The sequence below is a fragment of the Ranitomeya imitator genome, chromosome 1, assembly GCF_032444005.1.
Source record: "Ranitomeya imitator isolate aRanImi1 chromosome 1, aRanImi1.pri, whole genome shotgun sequence".
Classification (NCBI taxonomy): Eukaryota; Metazoa; Chordata; class Amphibia; order Anura; family Dendrobatidae; genus Ranitomeya; species Ranitomeya imitator.
Window position 1 is genome coordinate 811,035,923 of NC_091282.1, and position 18,021 is coordinate 811,053,943.

Consider the following 18,021-nt stretch of genomic DNA (forward strand, 5'->3'; position numbering starts at 1 on the left):
CTGCTGAGGAATAATGATGGGGACAGAATGATCACTAGTAGATCAATCTGTCCCTATACAGTATCATCTTACCAGTAGGGTTGAGCGAAACGGATCGTTCATTTTTAAAGTCGCTGACTTTTGGCAAAGTCGGGTTTCATGAAACCCGATCCGACCCTTGTGTGGGGTCGGCCATGCGGTACTCGACTTTCACGCCAAAGTCGCGTTTCAATGACGCGAAAAGCGCCATTTCTCAACCAATGAAGGTGGATGCAGAGTGTGGGCAGCGTGATGACATAGGTCCTGGTCCCCACCATCTTAGAGAAGGGCATTGCAGTGATTGGCTTGCTGTCTGCGGCGTCACAGGGGCTATAAAGGGGCGTTCCCGCCGACCGCCATCTTACTGCTGCTGATCTGAGCCTAGGGAGAGGTTGCTGCCGCTTCGTCAGAAGCAGGGATAGCGTTAGGCAGGGTCCATTAACCACCAAATCGGAAGGAATTTCATGGCTGCCATCTCCCTTTCCCAACTGAAACACATTCCTTGCCTGGCTCACACCTTAAACCTGGTGGTGCAGTGCTTCCTGAAAAGTTATCCGGGGTTATCCGACCTGCTCCTCAAAGTGCGCGGACTTTGCTCACATATCCGCCGTTCGCCCGTACACTCCAGCCGTATGCAGACCTATCAACGGTCTTTGAACCTTCCCCAGCATCGCCTAATCATAGACGTTGCAACAAGGTGGAACTCAACACTGCACATGCTTCAGAGACTGTGCGAACAGAGGCGGGCTGTAAATGTTTTTGTGGGAGGATACGCATACACGGGCAGGCAGTAGGATGGCAGACATGGAGTTGTCTGGTGTGCAGTGGTCGAAGATACAAGACATGTGTCAAGTAGGGTTGAGCGACCTTGACCTTTTTAGAGTCGAGCCGTGTTTCGCGAAACCCGACTATCTTAGAAGTCGAGTCGAGTGGAATCGGCCGATTATCGCGAAAAGTCGGGTATCGCCCGAAACACGAAACCCAATGCAAGTCAATGGGGGAGCATAGTCGGCAGTGAGTGGAGGCCAGGAAAACACCTACACTGCCCATTTTAATGGCAAAAACATCCATTCTTGTTAAAGAAGCTTGTCAATCGTAATTTACCTTATAATAATTGGAAGGCATTTGAAATTGGGGGTCATTTGGCTAAAGTTGTGGGGGGTAGGGCTGGTTCAAGTAATTAGTGGGCCCAGTAAATCTGGACCACGTCACGGCAGTGGAGCAGGGAGAGGTAAGTATTTAAACTTTGCAAGTGCTGTGATCCTGAGCAAGCAGGGGGGGCCCATTCGTTGGCATTGGCACTGGCACCGGGCCCCTCAAAGTACAGCGGTGTGTTTGCACGGCGGGGGCGCCTCCCACCGGCAGCAACACTTTTGCGTACTATGAGAGGCCCTGTGCCAGTGACGTCGCCAACTAGTATTCCTCCCCCCACCTGATGAAGGAACCTGCACTTTCATCTGCACCTTCCTCTTTGTCCCCGTGTAAGGTGGTATGGTATGCGGGAAGAGGAACCTGACTTTCAGCAGGGTCACAATCTTGCTGTGTAGCGTGCACGGGGAATTTTGCGTTATGGGTCAATGTACCAGCAGACTCATCTATCACTGGCTGGGCAATGGGCAGGATGAGGAGGAAACACAGATATAGGCCCAAAGAATAAAGTGGGCTAAATGCAGTTCAAAATTGGTAACACAGGACTAACCAGGGGGCATTGCAGTGGAGGACAACTGGAATGAGAGGCTGACACAGAGAGTAGGCCCAAATCAGTAAGTAGTCGACATGCAGTTCAAAATTGGCAACCGTAGTAAACAGGCGGCCCAGCTTTGTTCAGTTGAGGAGAACAGCAAGGAGTGGCAGACACCGATAGTAGGCCCCAACCCAACTAGTAGGCCAAATGCAGTGTAACATTAACAACTACTTAACAAGAGCCTGAAAATGGAATTTCAGGACAGGAAACCAGGAGAACAGCAAGGAGTGGCAGACACCGATAGTAGGCCCCAAACCAACTAGTACGCCAAATGCAGTTGTTCCATTTAACTACAATTTAATGAGAGCCTGAAGATAGAAGTTCAGGAAAGGCAACCTGGAGAACACCTTGGAGTGGAACACACGATCTCTCTACACCCCATACCCAATTTGTAGGCCTAATGCAGTGTAGTTTCCAAGAACTACTAAACGAGAGCCGGAAGATCGAAGCTCAGGAAAGGCAACCTGGAGAACACCTTGGAGTGGAACACACCATCTCTCTACACCCCATACCCAATTTGTAGGCCTAATGCAGTGTAGTTTCCAAGAACTACTAAACGAGAGCCGGAAGATCGAAGCTCAGGAAAGGCAACCTGGAGAACACCTTGGAGTGGAACACACCATCTCTCTACACCCCATACCCAATTTGTAGGCCTAATGCAGTGTAGTTTCCAAGAACTACTAAACGAGAGCCGGAAGATCGAAGCTCAGGAAAGGCAACCTGGAGAACACCTTGGAGTGGAACACACCATCTCTCTACACCCCATACCCAATTTGTAGGCCTAATGCAGTGTAGTTTCCAAGAACTACTAAACGAGAGCCGGAAGATCGAAGCTCAGGAAAGGCAACCTGGAGAACACCTTGGAGTGGAACACACCATCTCTCTACACCCCATACCCAATTTGTAGGCCTAATGCAGTGTAGTTTCCAAGAACTACTAAACGAGAGCCGGAAGATCGAAGCTCAGGAAAGGCAACCTGGAGAACACCTTGGAGTGGAACACACCATCTCTCTACACCCCATACCCAATTTGTAGGCGTAATGCAGTGTAGTTTCCAACAACTACTAAACGAGAGCATGAAGATTGAAGCGTTGGCGAGGAAACCTGGGGAACACCTTGGAGTGGAACACACCATCTCTCTACACCCCATACCCAATTTGTAGGCCTAATGCAGCGTAGTTTCCAACAACTACTAAACGAGAGCCGGAAGATCGAAGCTCAGGAAAGGCAACCTGGAGAACACCTTGGAGTGGAACACACCATCTCTCTACACCCCATACCCAATTTGTAGGCCTAATGCAGTGTAGTTTCCAAGAACTACTAAACGAGAGCCGGAAGATCGAAGCTCAGGAAAGGCAACCTGGAGAACACCTTGGAGTGGAACACACCATCTCTCTACACCCCATACCCAATTTGTAGGCCTAATGCAGTGTAGTTTCCAAGAACTACTAAACGAGAGCCGGAAGATCGAAGCTCAGGAAAGGCAACCTGGAGAACACCTTGGAGTGGAACACACCATCTCTCTACACCCCATACCCAATTTGTAGGCCTAATGCAGTGTAGTTTCCAACAACTACTAAACGAGAGCATGAAGATTGAAGCATTGGCGAGGAAACCTGGGGAACACCTTGGAGTGGAACACACCATCTCTCTACACCCCATACCCAATTTGTAGGCCTAATGCAGCGTAGTTTCCAACAACTACTAAACGAGAGCCGGAAGATCGAAGCTCAGGAAAGGCAACCTGGAGAACACCTTGGAGTGGAACACACCATCTCTCTACACCCCATACCCAATTTGTAGGCCTAATGCAGTGTAGTTTCCAACAACTACTAAACGAGAGCATTAAGATCGAAGCAATGGCGAGGAAACCTGGGGCACACCTTGGGGAGGCAGACACCGCTAGTAGGCCCTACCAAAGTTGTACCCCCAATGCAGTTTTAAAATTCCTAGAGGCTGAAAACAAGACTATTGACGCTCAGCTTTTTTCAAAGGAACACAGCTGAATTGAGTGGCGCAGACAGACACAGGTAGTAGGACTTAACCCAAAAATGTGGCTCACTGCAGCTTAAAAAGGTTACTGGGGTACACAAGCAGCAGTGCTCTGGGCAGTGGAGGACAATTTCAATAGTGGACCGCAGACAGACTTTGTACGCCTACTATTAAAAAAAGGATGCTCTATGCAATTAAAAATAGGTTCCAGGGGTCCACGGGCAGCAGTGGTGTGGTCAGTGGACGAGTATCGGAAGGAGGGACCGCAGACAGGCGTAGTAGGCCTAACATAACAAAATTAGGCTGTAGACACTGTAAAATTGGTTCCAGGGGTACACGGGCAGCAGTGGTGTGGTCAGCGGAGGAAAATTGGAATTAGGGACTGCAGACAGACTTTGTAGGCTGTCCCCTGTGGACCATGCATCCAACACATTAACCCAGTGCGCTGTAATGGACACGTAACTTTTTGTGGACATGCCTACTGGTCCATGCGTCTCTTGTCAGGTGCACCTTTCTACTGTTTGATTGCCTGAGTGCTATGACAATGCAGACTTTTTCATGCCGGTGGAGGGCTGGGATGGCTTTTCTCGCAAAAGAAATGTCGACTGGGTAGCTTGAACCGTTGCACAGCGTAGTTCATCTGGGCTTTCTAAATATAAAACAAAGAAAAAAAGGAGGCTACATGCACTTTCAGCTGGGTTCCAGGGGTACACGGCCAGCATTGGTCTGGTCAGTGGAGAACTATTGGAAGGAGTGACCGCAAACAGGCATCGAAGGCCTAACATAATAACACATTGCTGTTGGTAATTTTAAATTGGTTCCAGGGGAACACGGGCAGCAGTGGCCTGGTCAGTGTAGTAGTAGTAGAAAGAACGGACCGCAGACAGGCATCGAAGGCCTAAAATAAAAAAATTGGGCTGGCTGTAGGCAATTTTAAATTGGTTCCAGGGGTACACGGGCAGCAGTGGTGTGGTCAGTGGAGGCATATTGTAAGGAGTGACCGCAGACAGGCATCGAAGGCCTAAAATAATAACACATGGCTGTAGGCAATTTTAAATTGGTTCCAGGGGTACACGGGCAGCAGTGGTGTGGTCAGTGGAGGCCTAGTGGAAGGAGTGACCGCAGACAGGCATCGAAGGCCTAAAGTAAAAAAATTGGGCTGGCTGTAGGCAATTTTAAATTGGTTCCAGGGGTACACGGGCAGCAGTGGTGTGGTCAGTGGAGGCATATTGTAAGGAGTGACCGCAGACAGGCATCGAAGGCCTAAAATAATAACACATGGCTGTAGGCAATTTTAAATTGGTTCCAGGGGTACACGGGCAGCAGTGGTGTGGTCAGTGGAGGCCTAGTGGAAGGAGTGACCGCAGACAGGCATCGAAGGCCTAAAATAATAACACATGGCTGTAGGCAATTTTAAATTGGTTCCAGGGGTACACGGGCAGCAGTGGTGTGGTCAGTGGAGGCCTAGTGGAAGGAGTGACCGCAGACAGGCATCGAAGGCCTAAAATAATAACACATGGCTGTAGGCAATTTTAAATTGGTTCCAGGGGTACATGGGCAGCAGTGGTGTGGTCAGTGGAGGCATAGTGGAAGGAGTGACCGCAGACAGGCATCGAAGGCCTAAAATAAAAAAATTGGGCTGGCTGTAGGCAATTTTAAATTGGTTCCAGGGGTACACAGGCAGCAGTGGTGTGGTCAGTGGAGGCATAGTGGAAGGAGTGACCGCAGACAGGCTTCGAAGGCCTAACATAACAAAAATGTCAATAAAATGGTATTGTCAGTGGCAGGCATTGAAGGATGTCAGCGCATAGACTAAACATTGGTGGAGCTGTGAGATAATTTTGCAAGTGGTAGAGCACTGTTTGAGCTGGGGGGGGGGACTGTCTTGTGGCCGGCGGTACAGGCCCAGGGCCCCTCATATTACAACGGTGTGTCTGACGTTGGGTGCGCACCACCACCGCCAGAGACACTTTATTGTACTAGGAGGGACCCAGTGGCAGTGCCGTCGACCAAAAGCGGGCACACCCACCTCTTCAGACAAACAGCACTCTCACGGGTGCTGTCGCCAAGTGTCGATACCACGGCCCCGTGTGGGGAGTTTTGCCATTTAGTGAGGTGTAAACATGTCGTATGCTGGACAATCAGGTGCAGAAAATTACGAGATTGGAAAAGGCATTCAGAATAGTCCACAGGCAAGACCTTTTCATAGGAAAGCTAGGTGTCAGCCGGGCAAGGTGGGGCAAAAGATTTCGAAATCCAGTTGTGGTTCATTTTAATGAAGGTTAGATCATCTACATTTTGGGTAGCCAGACGAGTCCTTTTTTCTGTTAGTATTGAACCTGCAGCACTGAATACTCTTTCTGATAGGACACTAGCTGCCGGGCAAGCAAGCTCCTGCAATGCATATTCTGCCAATTCTGGCCAGGTGTCTAATTTTGATGCCCAGTAATCAAATGGGAATGACGGTTGAGGGAGAACATCGATAAGGGATGAAAAATAGTTTGTAACCATACTGGACAAATGTTGTCTCCTGTCACTTTGAATTGATGCTGCAGTACCTGTCCTGTCTGCGGTCATAGCAAAATCACTCCACAACCTGGTCAGAAAACCCCTCTGGCCAACGCCACTTCTGATTTCTGCCCCTCTAACTCCTCTGGTCTGCTGGCCCCTGCAGCTCGTGTGAGAACGATCACGGGCGCTGTGTGCAGGGAATGCCAGAAGCAAACGGTCAACAAGAGTTGATTGTTTGGTTGCTAATATTAGTTCCAAGTTCTCATGTGGCATTATATTTTGCAATTTGCCTTTATAGCGAGGATCAAGGAGGCAGGCCAACCAGTAATCGTCATCGTTCATCATTTTAGTTATGCGTGTGTCCCTTTTGAGGATACGTAAGGCATAATCCGCCATGTGGGCCAAAGTTCCAGTTCTCAAATCTGCGGTTGTGCTTGGTTGAGGGGCAGTTTCAGGCAAATCCACGTCACTTGTGTCCCTCCAAAAACCAGAACCCGGCCTTGCCGCGCCACCAATTTCCAGTGGCCCCGGAAAAGCTTCCTCATTAAAAATATAATCATCCCCATCATCCTCCTTGTCCTCCTCCTCCTCTTCGCCTGCTACCTCGTCCTGTACACTGCCCTGGCCAGACAATGGCTGACTGTCATCAAGGCTTTCCTCTTCCTCAGCTGCAGACGCCTGATCCTTTATGTGCGTCAAACTTTGCATCAGCAGACGCATTAGGGGGATGCTCATGCTTATTATGGCGTTGTCTGCACTAACCAGCCGTGTGCATTCCTCAAAACACTGAAGGACTTGACACATGTCTTGAATCTTCGACCACTGCACACCTGACAACTCCATGTCTGCCATCCTACTGCCTGCCCGTGTATGTGTATACTCCCACAAAAACATAACAGCCCGCCTCTGTTCGCACAGTCTCTGAAGCATGTGCAGTGTTGAGTTCCACCTTGTTGCAACGTCTATGATTAGGCGATGCTGGGGAAGGTTCAAAGAACGCTGATAGGTCTGCATACGGCTGGAGTGTACGGGCGAACGGCGGATATGTGAGCAAAGTCCACGCACTTTGAGGAGCAGGTCGGATAACCCCGGATAACTTTTCAGGAAGCACTGCACCACCAGGTTTAAGGTGTGAGCCAGGCAAGGAATGTGTTTCAGTTGGGAAAGGGAGATGGCAGCCATGAAATTCCTTCCGTTATCACTCACTACCTTGCCTGCCTCAAGATCTACAGTGCCCAGCCACGACTGCGTTTCTTTCTGCAAGAACTCGGACAGAACTTCCGCGGTGTGTCTGTTGTCGCCCAAACACTTCATAGCCAATACAGCCTGCTGACGTTTGCCAGTAGCTGCCCCATAATGGGAGACCTGGTGTGCAACAGTGGCAGCTGCGGATGGAGTGGTTGTGCGACTGCGGTCTGTGGACGAGCTCTCGCTTCTGCAGGAGGACGAAGAGGAGGAGGAGGGGGTGCGAACGGCTACAGCCAACTGTTTCCTAGACCGTGGGCTAGGCAGAACTGTCCCAAACTTGCTGTCCCCTGTGGACCCTGCATCCACAACATTCACCCAGTGTGCCGTGATGGACACGTAACGTCCCTGGCCATGCCTACTGGTCCATGCATCTGTTGTCAGGTGCACCTTTGTGCTCACAGATTGCCTGAGTGCATGGACGATGCGCTCTTTAACATGCTGGTGGAGGGCTGGGATGGCTTTTCTGGAAAAAAAGTGTCGACTGGGTAGCTCGTAGCGTGGTACAGCGTAGTCCATCAGGGCTTTGAAAGCTTCGCTTTCAACTAACCGGTAGGGCATCATCTCTAACGAGATTAGTCTAGCTATGTGGGCGTTCAAATCCCGCGGATGCGAGGCTAAGTACTTCCTTTTTCTAACCATAGTCTCATGTAGGGTGAGCTGGACTGGAGAGCTGGAGATCGTGGAACTAGCGGGGGTGCCGGTGGACATGGCAGACTGAGAGACAGTGGGAGATGGTATTGTTGCCGCCGGTGCCCTAGATGCAGTGTTTCCTACTACGAAACTGGTGATTCCCTGACCCTGACTGCTTTGGCCTGGCAAAGAAACCTGCACAGATACTGCAGGTGGTGCGGAAAATGGTGGCCCTACACTGCCGGAAGGGATGTTGCGTTGCTGACTAGCTTCATTGGCCGAGGGTGCTACAACCTTAAGGGACGTTTGGTAGTTAGTCCAGGCTTGCAAATGCATGGTGGTTAAATGTCTATGCATGCAACTTGTATTGAGACTTTTCAGATTCTGTCCTCTGCTTAAGGTAGTTGAACATTTTTGACAGATGACTTTGCGCTGATCAATTGGATGTTGTTTAAAAAAATGCCAGACTGCACTCTTTCTAGCATCGGATACCTTTTCAGGCATTGCAGACTGAGCTTTAACCGGATGGCCACGCTGTCCTCCAACAGGTTTTGGCTTTGCCACGCGTTTTGTGCAAGATACGGGCCCGGCAGATGGAACCTGTTGCGATGTTGATGCCTGCTGCGGCCCCTCCTCCTCCGCTTCAGAACTGCTGCCGTCTGCACCCTGTTCCCCCAATGGCTGCCAATCGGGGTCAAGAACTGGGTCATCTATTACCTCTTCTTGTAGCTCGTGTGCAACTTCGTCTGTGTCACCGTGTCGGTCGGTGGTATAGCATTCGTGATGGGGCAACATAGTCTCATCAGGGTCTGATTCTTGATCATTACCCTGCGAGGGCAATGTTGTGGTCTGAGTCAAATGACCAGCATAGTAATCTGGCTGTGGCTGTGCATCAGTGCACTCCATGTCAGATTCAACTTGTAATGGGCATGGACTGTTAACTGCTTCACTTTCTAAGCCAGGGACGGTATGTGTAAAGAGCTCCATGGAGTAACCCATTGTTTCGCCTGCTGCATTCTTCTCTGTTGTTGTTTTTGCTGAAGAGGACAAGGAAGCGACTTGTCCCTGACCGTGAACATCCACTAACGACGCGCTGCTTTGACATTTACCAGTTTCACGAGAGGAGGCAAAAGAGCTAGAGGCTGAGTCAGCAAGATAAGCCAAAACTTGCTCTTGCTGCTCCGGCTTTAAAAGCGGTTTTCCTACTCCCAGAAAAGAGAGCGTTCGAGGCCTTGTGTAGCCAGACAACGAACCTGGCTCCACAGCTCCAGACTTAGGTGCAATATTTTTTTTCCCACGACCAGCTGATGCTCCACCACTACCACTACCCTCATTACCAGCTGACAATGAACGCCCCCGGCCACGACCTCTTCCACCAGACTTTCTCATTGTTTTAAAAACGTAAACTAACGGTATTTGTTGCTGTCACACAACTTACACGGTGAGCTATAACTTCAGTATGATTTAGCTACCCCTTTACAGGTGAGTGAGACCACAACGAAAATCAGGCACAATGTTACACACTCTGTTGTTGGTGGCAACAAATGAGAGAGATGCCACACACGCAGGACTGTCACTGAAGCACAAATGTAAATATTAATCTCCCACTGATTTGATTTTTTTTTTTTTTTCAGGGAGACTTTAGGAAAAAAAAATAATAGAATAAAATGATTTTTTCACGAAGAATTTAGAAACCAAATAAAATAAAATGATTTTTTCAGGGAGAATTTAGAAAACAAATAAAACAAAAAAAGGCTTTCTATGGCCCACTGAGTGAGAGATGACGCACACAGGAGTCAGGAGTGGCACACAAGCCCAGAGGCCAATATTTATCTCCCACTGATTGATGTAGTGATTTTTTCAGGTAGATTTTGGAACCCAAATCAAGCTAAAAAAATAATAGGCTTTCTATGGCCCACAATTGGAGAGAGAGAGAGAGAGATGGCACACCCAGGAGTCAAGACTGGCACACAAGCAGAAAGGGCAATATTAATCTCCCACTGATTTGTTTTTTGTTTTTTTTCAGGGAGACTTTAGGAAAAAAAAATAATAGAATAAAATGATTTTTTCAGGAAGAATTTAGAAAGCAAATAAAATAAAATGATTTTTTCAGGGAGAATTTAGAAAACAAATAAAACAAAAAAAGGCTTTCTATGGCCCACTGAGTGAGAGATGATGCACACAGGAGTCAGGAGTGGCACACAAGCCCAGAGGCCAATATTTATCTCCCACTGATTGATGTAGTGATTTTTTCAGGTAGATTTTGGAACCCAAATCAAGCTAAAAAAATAATAGGCTTTCTATGGCCCACAATTGGAGAGAGAGAGAGAGATGGCACACCCAGGAGTCAAGACTGGCACACAAGCAGAAAGGGCAATATTAATCTCCCGCTGATTTGTTTTTTGTTTTTTTTTCAGGGAGACTTTAGGAAAAAAAAATAATAGAATAAAATGATTTTTTCAGGAAGAATTTAGAAACCAAATAAAATAAAATGATTTTTTCAGGGAGAATTTAGAAAACAAATAAAACAAAAAAAGGCTTTCTATGGCCCACTGAGTGAGAGATGATGCACACAGGAGTCAGGAGTGGCACACAAGCCCAGAGGCCAATATTTATCTCCCACTGATTGATGTAGTGATTTTTTCAGGTAGATTTTGGAACCCAAATCAAGCTAAAAAAATAATAGGCTTTCTATGGCCCACAATTGGAGAGAGAGAGAGAGATGGCACACCCAGGAGTCAAGACTGGCACACAAGCAGAAAGGGCAATATTAATCTCCCGCTGATTTGTTTTTTGTTTTTTTTTCAGGGAGACTTTAGGAAAAAAAAATAATAGAATAAAATGATTTTTTCAGGAAGAATTTAGAAACCAAATAAAATTAAATGATTTTTTCAGGGAGAATATAGAAAACAAATAAAACAAAAAAAGGCTTTCTATGGCCCACTGAGTGAGAGATGACGCACACAGGAGTCAGGAGTGGCACACAAGCCCAGAGGCCAATATTTATCTCCCACTGATTGATGTAGTGATATTTTCAGGTAGATTTTGGAACCCAAATCAAGCTAAAAAAATAATAGGCTTTCTATGGCCCACAATTGGAGAGAGAGAGAGAGAGATGGCACACCCAGGAGTCAAGACTGGCACACAAGCAGAAAGGGCAATATTAATCTCCCACTGATTTGTTTTTTGTTTTTTTTCAGGGAGACTTTAGGAAAAAAAAATAATAGAATAAAATGATTTTTTCAGGAAGAATTTAGAAACCAAATAAAATAAAATGATTTTTTCAGGGAGAATTTAGAAAACAAATAAAACAAAAAAAGGCTTTCTATGGCCCACTGAGTGAGAGATGATGCACACAGGAGTCAGGAGTGGCACACAAGCCCAGAGGCCAATATTTATCTCCCACTGATTGATGTAGTGATTTTTTCAGGTAGATTTTGGAACCCAAATCAAGCTAAAAAAATAATAGGCTTTCTATGGCCCACAATTGGAGAGAGAGAGAGAGATGGCACACCCAGGAGTCAAGACTGGCACACAAGCAGAAAGGGCAATATTAATCTCCCGCTGATTTGTTTTTTGTTTTTTTTTCAGGGAGACTTTAGGAAAAAAAAATAATAGAATAAAATGATTTTTTCAGGAAGAATTTAGAAACCAAATAAAATTAAATGATTTTTTCAGGGAGAATATAGAAAACAAATAAAACAAAAAAAGGCTTTCTATGGCCCACTGAGTGAGAGATGACGCACACAGGAGTCAGGAGTGGCACACAAGCCCAGAGGCCAATATTTATCTCCCACTGATTGATGTAGTGATATTTTCAGGTAGATTTTGGAACTCAAATCAAGCTAAAAAAATAATAGGCTTTCTATGGCCCACAATTGGAGAGAGAGAGAGAGAGATGGCACACCCAGGAGTCAAGACTGGCACACAAGCAGAAAGGGCAATATTAATCTCCCACTGATTTGTTTGTTTTTTTTTTTCAGGGAGACTTTAGGAAAAAAAAATAATAGAATAAAATGATTTTTTCAGGAAGAATTTAGAAAGCAAATAAAATAAAATGATTTTTTCAGGGAGAATTTAGAAAACAAATAAAACAAAAAAAGGCTTTCTATGGCCCACTGAGTGAGAGATGACGCACACAGGAGTCAGGAGTGGCACATAAGCCCAGAGGCCAATATTTATCTCCCACTGATTGATTTATTGATTTTTTCAGGTAGAATTTAGAACCCAAATCAACCAAAAACATAAATAGGCTTTCTATGGCCCACTATTTGTGAGAGAGATGGCACGCTCAGGACTGGCACACAAGCCCAGAGGCCAATATTAATCTCCCACTTTTTATTTTTTTTCAGGGAAAATTTATAAACCCAATAAAAAAATAAATAAATAGGCTTTCTATGGCCCACTATCTGAGAGAGAGAGATGGCACGCTTAGGACTGGCACACAAGCCCAAAGGCCAATATTAATCTCCCTTTTTTTTTTCAGGGAGAATTTATAAAACCAAAAAAAAAAAAAAAAAAAAAGGCTTTCTATGGCCCACTATTTGTGAGAGACATGGCACGCTCAGGACTGGCACACAAGCCCAGAGGCCAATATTAATCTCCCACTTTTTTTTTTTTTGTTCCAGGGAAAATTTATAAACCCAATAAAAAAATAAATAAATAGGCTTTCTATGGCCCACTATCTGAGAGAGAGAGATGGCACGCTTAGGACTGGCACACAAGCCCAAAGGCCAATATTAATCTCCCTATTTTTTTTCAGGGAGAATTTATAAAACCAAAAAAAAATAAATAAATAGGCTTTCTATGGCCCACTATTTGTGAGAGAGATGGCACGCTCAGGACTGGCACACAAGCCAAGAGGCCAATATTAGTCTCCCACTTTTTTTTTTTTGTTCCAGGGAAAATTTATAAACACAATAAAAAAAATAATAAATAGGCTTTCTATGGCCCACTATCTGAGAGAGAGAGATGGCACGCTTAGGACTGGCACACAAGCCCAAAGGCCAATATTAATCTCCCACTGATTGATTTATTGATTTTTTCAGGTAGAATTTAGAACCCAAATAAAGCAAAAAAATAAAAAAAATGGGCTTTCTATGGCCCACTGAGTGAGTGATGATGCACACAGGAGTCAGGAGTGGCACACAAGCCCTGAGGCCAATATTTATCTCCCACTGATTGATGTAGTGATTTTTTCAGGTAGATTTTAGAACCCAAATCAAGCAAAAAAATAAATAGGCTTTCTATGGCCCACTATTTGTGAGAGAGATGGCACGCTCAGGACTGGCACACAAGCCCAGAGGCCAATATTAATCTCCCACTTTTTTTTTTTTTTGTTCCAGGGAAAATTTATAAACCCAATAAAAAAAATTATAAATAGGCTTTCTATGGCCCACTATCTGAGAGAGAGAGATGGCACGCTTAGGACTGGCACACAAGCCCAAAGGCCAATATTAATCTCCCACTGATTGATTTATTGATTTTTTCAGGTTGAATTTAGAACCCAAATAAAGCAAAAAAAAAAAAAAAGGGCTTTCTATGGCCCACTGAGTGAGTGATGATGCACACAGGAGTCAGGAGTGGCACACAAGCCCTGAGGCCAATATTTTTCTCCCACTGATTGATGTAGTGATTTTTTCAGGTAGATTTTAGAACCCAAATCAAGCAAAAAAATAAATAGGCTTTCTATGGCCCACTGACTGAGAGATGGCACACACAGGAGTCAAGAGTGGCACACAAGCCCTGAGGCCAATATTTTTCTCCCACTGATTGATGTAGTGATTTTTTCAGGTAGATTTTATAACCCAAATCAAGCAAAAAAATAAATAGGCTTTCTATGGCCCACTGAGTGAGAGATGGCACACACAGGGATGGCACTCTAGCAGAAATGTCAATCTTAATCTCCCACAAAAAAAAAAAAAAAAAAAAAAAAAAACAACAGGGAGTGTCCAACAATTACTATCTCCCTGCAGTAATCTCAACCAGGTATGGCAGGCAGCAATAAGGAGTGGACTGATGCACAAATTAAATAAAAAGTGTGGACAAACAAAAAAGATAGCTGTGCAGAAAGGAAGGAACAAGAGGATTTGTGCTTTGAAAAAAGCAGTTGGTTTGCACAGCGGCGTACACACAGCAATGCAGCTATCAGGGAGCCTTCTAGGGCAGCCCAATGAGCTACAGCGCTGAGGGGAAAAAAAAAAAAAATGTAGCTTCCACTGTCCCTGCACACCGAAGGTGGTGTTGGGCAGTGGAAATCGCTACAGCACAAGCGGTTTGGTGGTTAATGGACCCTGCCTAACGCTATCCCTGCTTCTGACGAAGCGGCAGCAACCTCTCCCTAAGCTCAGATCAGCAGCAGTAACATGGCGGTCGGCGGGAACGCCCCTTTATAGCCCCTGTGACGCCGCAGACAGCAAGCCAATCACTGCAATGCCCTTCTCTAAGATGGTGGGGACCAGGACCTATGTCATCACGCTGCCCACACTCTGCGTTTACCTTCATTGGCTGAGAAATGGCGCTTTTCGCGTCATTGAAACGCGACTTTGGCGCGAAAGTCGCGTACCGCATGGCCGACCCCGCACAGGGGTCGGATCGGGTTTCATGAAACCCGACTTTGCCAAAAGTCGGCGACTTTTGAAAATGAACGACCCGTTTCGCTCAACCCTAGTGTCAAGTCCTTCAGTGTTTTGAGGAATGCACACGGCTGGTTAGTGCAGACAACGCCATAATAAGCATGAGCATCCCCCTAATGCCTCTGCTGATGCAAAGTTTGATGCACATAAAAAATCAGGCGTCTGCAGCAGAGGAAGAGGAAAGCCTTGATGACAGTCAGCCATTGTCTGGTCAGGGCAGTGTACAGAACGAGGTAGCAGGCGAAGAGGAGGAGGACGAGGAGGATGATGGGGATGAGTATATTTTTAATGAGGAAGCTTTTCCGGGGCCACTGGAAATTGGTGGCGTGGCAAGGCCGGGTTCTGGTTTTTTGAGGGACACAAGTGACGTAGATTTGCCTGAAACTGCCCCTCAACCAAGCACAACCGCTGATTTGACAACTGGAAGTTTGGCCCACATGGCGGATTATGCCTTACGTATCCTCACAAGGGACACACGCATTACTAAAATGATGAACGATGACGATTACTGGTTGGCCTGCCTCCTTGATCCTCGCTATAAAGGCAAATTGCAAAATATTATGCCACATGAGAACTTGGAACTAATATTAGCAACCAAACAATCAACTCTTGTTGACCGTTTGCTTCAGGCATTCCCAGCACACAGCGCCCGTGATCGTTCTCACACAAGCAGCAGGGGGCAGCAGAACAGAAGTGTTAGAGGTGCAGAAATCCGAAGTGGCGTTGGACAGAGGGGTTTTCTGACCAGGTTGTGGAGTGATTTTGCTATGACCGCAGACAGGACAGGTACTGCTGCATCAATTCAAAGTGACAGGAGACAACATTTGTCCAGTATGGTTACTAACTATTTTTCATCACTTATCGATGTTCTACCTCAACCGTCATTCCCATTTGATTACTGGGCATCCAAATTAGACACCTGGCCAGAATTGGCAGAATATGCATTGCAGGAGCTTGCTTGCCCGGCAGCTAGTGTCCTATCAGAACGAGTATTCAGTGCTGCAGGTTCAATATTAACCGAAAAAAGGACTCGTCTGGCCACCCAAAATGTTGATGATCTAACCTTCATTAAAATGAACCACAACTGGATTTCGAATTCTTTTGCCCCACCTTGCCCGGCCGACACCTAGCTTTCCTATGAAAAGGTATTGCCTGTGGACTACTCTGAATGACTTTACCAATCTCGTAATTTGCAGCAGCTGATTGTCCAGCATACGACATGTTTACACCTCCCTAAATGACCAAACTCCCCACACGGGGCCGTGGTATCGCCACTTGGCGCAAGCACCCGTGAGAGTGCTGTTTGTCTGAAGAGGTGGGTGTGCCCGCTTTTAGTCTACGGCACTGCCACTGGGTCCCTCATAGTACAAAAAAGTGTCTCTGGCGGTGGTGGTGCGCACCCAACGTCAGACACACTGTTGTAACATGAGGGGCCCTGGGCATGTACCGCCGGCCACAAGAGAATTCACCCACCCCCAGCTCAAACATTGCTCTACCACTTGCACAATTATCTCTCACAGTTACACCTATGTTTAGTCTATGCGCGGACATCCGTAAATTACTGCCACTGACAATACCATTGTGTTGACATGTATGATGGTACTTAACATAGTCAGGGGCAGTGTCCTATATTTACCCAAGTAAATACTTTGTGCAAAGTTACTAGGTCTGAAACTACGCAGAAGAGCCCAACCCTGTACCTAATGATTGCACCCTTTTGGTTTTTCTTTTTGTTGTAATGCGAGACATTAACATGTATTGATTTTTTGGGACTACTAACTGGCAGACACTCATTACAATCGGCCGCCGCTGACAACAGCAATGGTGCCCACTGCCTGTGTACCCCTGCAAGAGAATTCAAAGTGCCTACAGCCCTAATTTATTATGTTAGGCCTCCGAAGCCTGTCTGCGGTCCCTCCTTCCACTAGGCCTCCACTGACCTGTCTACTGCTGCCCGTGCACCCCTGGAACCAATTCTAAAGTGCATACAGCCATATTTTATTATGTTAGGCCTTCGAAGCCTGTCTGCGGTCCCTTCTTTCTACTACTCCTCCACTGACCAGACCACTGCTGCCCGTGTACCCCTGGAACCAATTATAAAGTGCCTACAGCCCAATTTTATTATGTTAGGCCTTTGAAGCCTGTCTGCGGTCCATTCTTTCTACTACTCCTCCACTGACCAGACCACTGCTGCCCGTGTACCCCTGGAACCAATTATAAAGTGCCTACAGCCCAATTTTATTATGTTAGGCCTTCGAAGCCTGTCTGCAGTCCGTTCTTTCTACTACTCCTCCACTGACCAGACCACTGCTGCCCGTGTACCCCTGGAACCTATTTAAAAGTGCCTACAGCCCAATTTTTTTATGTTAGGCCTTCGAAGCCTGTCTGCGGTCCGTTCTTTCTACTACTCCTCCACTGACCAGACCACTGCTGCCCGTGTACCCCTGGAACCAATTAAAAAGTGCCTACAGCCCAATTTTATTATGTTAGGCCTTCGAAGCCTGTCTGCAGTCCGTTCTTTCTACTACTCCTCCACTGACCAGACCACTGCTGCCCGTGTACCCCTGGAACCAATTATAAAGTGCCTACAGCACAATTTTATTATGTTAGGCCTTCGAAGCCTGTCTGCGGTCCATTCTTTCTACTACTCCTCCACTGACCAGAACACTGCTGCCCGTGTACCCCTGGAACCAATTATAAAGTGCCTACAGCCCAATTTTTTTATGTTAGGCCTTCGAAGCCTGTCTGCGGTCCGTTCTTTCTACTACTCCTCCACTGACCAGACCACTGCTGCCCGTGTACCCCTGGAACCTATTTAAAAGTGCCTACAGCCCAATTTTTTATGTTAGGCCTTCGAAGCCTGTCTGCGGTCCCTTCTTTCTACTACTCCTCCACTGACCAGACCACTGCTGCCCGTGTACCCCTGGAACCAATTATAAAGTGCCTACAGACCAATTTTATTATGTTAGGCCTTCAAAGCCTGTCTGCGGTCCGTTCTTTCTACTACTCCTCCACTGACCAGACCACTGCTGCCCGTGTACCCCTGGAACCTATTTAAAAGTGCCTACAGCCCAATTTTTTTATGTTAGGCCTTCGAAGCCTGTCTGCGGTCCCTTCTTTCTACTACTCCTCCACTGACCAGACCACTGCTGCCCGTGTACCCCTGGAACCTATTTAAAAGTGCCTACAGCCCAATTTTTGTATGTTAGGCCTTCGAAGCCTGTCTGCGGTCCCTTCTTTCTA